The sequence below is a fragment of the Triticum dicoccoides genome, chromosome 4B, assembly GCF_002162155.2.
Source record: "Triticum dicoccoides isolate Atlit2015 ecotype Zavitan chromosome 4B, WEW_v2.0, whole genome shotgun sequence".
Lineage (NCBI taxonomy): Eukaryota > Viridiplantae > Streptophyta > Magnoliopsida > Poales > Poaceae > Triticum > Triticum dicoccoides.
In genome coordinates, this window is record NC_041387.1 from 603,960,590 (window position 1) to 603,966,020 (window position 5,431).

At 43.3% G+C, this 5,431-nt stretch overlaps 1 long non-coding RNA gene across 1 annotated transcript in view; it reads left to right on the forward strand.

The window, feature by feature from the left end:
- The first annotated feature begins 2,257 nt into the window (after positions 1 to 2,257).
- Positions 2,258 to 5,431, forward strand: part of LOC119291712 — a 5,716-nt gene continuing 2,542 nt past the window's right edge. The window contains exons 1-3 of the long non-coding RNA XR_005142606.1: positions 2,258 to 2,519; positions 3,152 to 3,235; positions 3,884 to 4,038. This is a non-coding gene — a long non-coding RNA (uncharacterized LOC119291712). The remainder of the gene's footprint in view (positions 2,520 to 3,151; positions 3,236 to 3,883; positions 4,039 to 5,431) is intronic.

Below are 5,431 nucleotides of genomic sequence, written 5' to 3' on the forward strand. Positions count from 1 at the left end.
AGACCACATAGTTGTAGTTGTATTGAAGACATGCAGTTGCAGTTGGGACGTGACACTTGTAGTTGCATGCCTAGTGGTTAATATGCAACTACCCTCTCCCCAGACAAAATACCACTAAGTAGCATTCGCGTGGAAGACACATAATTGATACTTTTGTAGTTGCATGCCTACTGGCAGACATGCAATGACCCTCCCCCAATAAAACACCATAGAGCTGCAGTCACGTTGAAAAATATGCAGTTGCAATCAGGTGCGACACTTGCAGTTGCATGTCTAATGGCGGACATTCAATGGCCTCTCCTAACAAAGCACCACAGAGTTGCAGTTGGGGTGACACTTACAACTGTGTGCCTAGTGACAGACATGCAACTACCCTCTCCCCAACAAAACACCACAAAGTTGCAGTAGCATTGATGAGATGCAGTGGTAGTCGGGACGTGACATTTGTTGTTGTGTGCCTAGTGGTGAAAACACCACTGAGTTGCAGTCGCGTGAAAGACATGCAATTGCAGTCGAGGTGATTGTATAATAATATTTCCAAACTTTAAAAATAAAAGCCGTTGTTTAATAAAAAGTAGTTAGAATCGTGTAATTAGCAAGAAAAAGGTTTTAAACAAGGAAAAAAATGAAAGTACAAATGCAAAAAAAAAATCAACGTCACAAAGGAACATAGACAAAAAAGTGTTAAAATGCACTAACAAGAAAACAAAAAGAACTATAAAAAATAAAAAGGGAAAAGGAAAAAAGTTAGAAAATGAGAAAAAAAGTCCAAGAAACAACGAAAAAATGCCCCTTCCCTTCCGGCAACCGCACTACCCTGTATCCGACAAAAAAAACTAAGACATAAAGTGTAGCCCGCATGTCCGTCCTGCACGACCCGAATTAATTGAAACTATCGGCGTATGGGTCGACTTGGACTTGACTAAGACTCAATCGGCTGGATTTTAGTAAATTCCGTACACAGTAGCATAAAGTTGTATTTCATGCATTTTATAAAAAGAAAATGAAAACACAAAAACAAGAAAATAAATTTTTTGTTTAATAAGAAAAATAGCAAGACACATGTTATTAACAATAAAAAGGGTTTTAAAAGCAATAAAAAAGAAAAGAAAATAATTTAAGAAAACAATAAATAACAAAAACACAAATGCAAAAGGGAACTAACGTCACAAAGAACACATATGGTTTTTTGGTAAAGTACTTACTAGAGAATAAAGAGACTGTAAAAAGCAAATAAAAAGAAAAAACAAACAAATGGGAAAAGTCTATCTGTCAAAGAAAAAGGCCTTCGATCCTAAAAAAAGGCCTTCCCGGCCACCCAGCCCATTACACGCACCACATGCCCAACATGCAGAAAAAAGAAAACGGACACAGCCCGGTCGCAGCATAGCAGCATCGACGATGAATCTTCAATCTATCGATCGAACAGCTTGGTTGATCGACTGAGACTTCGCTAGATCTCAGTTGACTGAGATTTAGCGAGCCCCTTCTATTTATGAGTGGGGTACAACACGAAAGAGTGACAGATTACCATGCCGCGTGGCCGTAATTCCTCCATTTTCCCATGCGCCGTCCGCTAATCACGCACAAGAATCAACGGCCGGTTGATTAATTACCATATGTATCGAGGTGCACGATCACTTTTCTAAGTGAAATTCTAAAAAGTGCAGCTGCACTTTTTAGAGGTATCGAGCACACCCTCGTTCAAGCCGTCGGATTGAGATCTGGGCGGCAGGTGTTATCTGGTCGGACCGAACCGCACGCGTTGGAACTGCTTGGACACGTCTCACCGATAGCGGGCCCCACATAACCCCACGTCCTCCCTCTTTCTCTCTCTCATCAGCAGGTGGGCGGGGATCCGGCTTGCCTGCTCCCTTTCCGCGCCTTATTTTAAGGAGTGGGGCCGGGTCTTATTTTGTTCCGAGGCTGGTCATAGTGGGAGTAACATAGGTAGTAACATAGATGTCACATAAGCAAAAATGATGATGTGGCAAGTAGTTAATGAGGAGAGAGATAAATAGAGTAACATAATATATTACCATCACATAGCGGTTTCCAATGCATAATGAGTCTACAAAGTAATAAATAAAGGCAACTATGTTACCACACCTATGACACTACCCACTATAAAGGTAGTAACATAGACTAGTAACATATGTATGTTACTAGTCTAAGTTACTCCCCACTATGACCAGCCTCAAATCAAGCTACGTATGCGGGAGTACGGATGGGCACACGGGAGTGGAGCAGGCAAGTCTCGTCGGGTGGGCGGTGTCGGTGCTGTGTTGTTTCCATTTTGACCCAAATCCGCCGCCACTCAAATCAAAGCTCGGCGGAACCGCCAGAGTTGGGAGGCGCACAGGGTGGAGCGGCCTCACAAGGAGGGGGAGAGTGAGGTCCGGAGCGGCAACCGCGTGGTGGCCGAACATCTCAGCGGGGCGGAGGACAGGACGGTCGCGCGGTGACGTTGCGTGCATCGGCAAGTGACGAGGCAGTTCTTCGATCAAAATATCCCCGAGGTAAGCGCCGCCTATATCTGATTCATGTGCCTCTCTGTTGGGTTTGTGATTCCTCACGAGGTACTGAAGGATTTCGCGGGTGCGGTCGGGGTGACGCCGGCGATTTATGGTCCTGATTTAGCATGCTCCTCGGCGGGGGCGAAGGTCTATTGCAAGCAACGAGTGGGGTGGGGGACGGGGGGCATTTATCCACCGGATTGGTGACATTTCTAGGAAGGGGAGGGGGTGGGGACATGGGGTGCGGTAGAAGAGCTTGCGGATGTCCGTGAGGTCCGAGGTCTATATGCAGGGGGCGAGGCGATGGTGAATTTGTTTGGATGTTGACTATAGTATTCTCCTCGAAGTAGTGCTGGCAGCAGGCGCGTTTGGAAGGGTTGGAGGTGGAACTTGCCGGACATACATTAGGAGTTGCCAGATTTTGTTGTACGAGTTTCCAGATATGTTGTTTTGAGTTTGGGTTTTCCCCCTTTTTCACAAAACTTGCATGTCGATTGATAAGTGCCCAATGTACTGATGCTAGGCTTAACATGGAGACTGCTTAAATTTTTGTTTTGCTACTCAATGCTAGGCTTAATATTTAACATGAACTTGTTTTCTTATGTGGTGGTTTTACATTCACACTCAATGTACAGATGCAAGCGCAAGCGATTGTCCCCGGCGATCTCAGATTTTTTTCGCCCATATACTGATGCAAGTGATCCTCTACTACCCAGGAGGTACTGATTTGATTTCATTTTTTACTTTTTTGTGCCTCTACCATCCGACATCACTCAAACTGAAAACTGGGAGCAGAGGAGTATGTTCTGTTTTTTGTGTGTGGAGTTGCCGGATATGCAGGCGTGGGTGTGTTTTGTTATTACAAACTGTTGCTAAAACCTCTAGGTAGTGGGTGCGTTTTGTGATTACAAATTGTTGTTGCCACATGGTGCGTCTCTCTGTATGTGTACTGTTTGATCGCTAGCCAGTCGTTAATAGCCATGCCACCATATGGGTCCATGTCACTTCTGCTATTGCCAAGCATGGCATGACAATTTTATTCTGTTTTTTGATGGAGCTTGGTGTGTGTTCTTTCATAGTACTAGGTAACCTGTTTGAAGTGAGTAGTAAACATGGGTAGCATAAACTTTAGATTCTAAGCGTTAATGAGAGCTGAAAATGTCACATATACATGATCTACTGCTTCATAAAAATAATACTGGTTAGGAACCGGTTGATTTTGCCCTACTGTTTATTTTCCTTCCTCGCCACAGTTCCTTCTCTGTCCACCCATATGTGCAGGATAATTTTTTTTCCCTACACTGAAATATGAACTCCACTAAATGGATTTGGAAGATGCAGTTTTAAATCCCTTCTGATTTTTCCAGTGTTTGCCGATTTGCGGGAGGGCGACAGTGAGGACTGCATGGACAAGCAGTGGCAAGTGGGACAGGCATGAGGACCTATTCACCGCTCTAAGAGGGACATCGAAGGAACTAGAAGTGGAGGGCACAGTGACACCATGTTCGTTCGTCTTCATGAGGTAAATCCTTTCTCTTTCTCCATGACGTCTGAACTATTTTTTTGGGGTGCAGCAAACCATTGTTGTACCTCGAAGTCGGCATTATATCAGAGATGTTTAAGAGGGGTGTGGGGTGGGCAGTTGGCTGGCAGAGGCTAGGAGTTGCCAGATATGCAGGTGTGGGTTCCCATATATGCAGTTGCCAGATATGTGGGCGTGTGGTTCCCCCATTTTGAGAAAACTTGCATAACAATTGATAAGTAGTTGCTTGTTTTTGCTTTTCAACTTGCCTAATGTTTGTTACTTAGTTGCCTGACATGGTTCATAATGAGCTTTTAATGGTTTTGTTACTTGGGTGGCTTTGAGTTTTTCCAAAACTTGCCCAGCACTCTGTAGGTAGTTGCCTCAGTTAACACACGAACTTTGATCGTGTGTTATTTTTCCTTCACATTTTCATCATATGGTTCAGAACTTGCTAGTCCTTTTTAGTCAGTGTCCTGAAAGTTTCATAAAAGCCACCTGAACTTGCTAGTCCATTTTAAGCATCCACATGCTTCTTTTTTCAGGCAACTCACACACATATATCGAAGTTCACAAACACAACGCACACATAATCATTTGGAATAAAAACCAGGGGTTAGGCAAGTCCACACTACTAGACCAGGCAATTGACACACAGAACAAACAGGTTAAACACACATGATAGGTCACATACAAATGTTAGGCACATACCTAGGGGGGTAGGGGATTGTGTGTCAAGAAAATTACACATGTGGAACAGGCAAGTCACATTCAAACGTCACGCAAGTAACATACTCAACACTAGCAAGTCACATTTAAATGTCAAGCGAGTCACATACTCAACATTAAATGCAAGTAAGTTCTTCTTCTTTTCCCCTTTTCAAAAGCCCACATGGTTTGTTTGACATTTGAGTAGGGTGTAGGATTTTCTTTACATTTCAATGTGACTTGCTAGTGTTAAGTGTGTGACTTGCCTGTTGTTTTTTGGCAAACTCTGTGACTTTGCATGTTTCTGAATGTGTGATTCACCTGACACACACCATCCTGCGGAGCTTAGTGCCTTACTATCTACGGGGGGTGAGGTGTGCTTGATTACCCGATTTTGCATTTGAACTTGCCTAAGAAACCTCGGTATTTGCCTAGAATTATTTTTTCGGTTATTACGGTAAAATTGAATATAAAGAGCCCAATAGGTCGATTAATGACAACATATCACAAATTGCTTAATGGTAGCACTGGATTTGCTTATAAACAAACCTATAGAAGTTGTTGCCCTTTTTTTGGCCAGAACCATTTTTTGTACAAAGGCAAACTAAGAATGGCAGGCTTTTGTGATTTTTCTTTCTCCTACCCATTACATTTTCTCTTAAAAGCGCCCCAATAGTTGCTCACC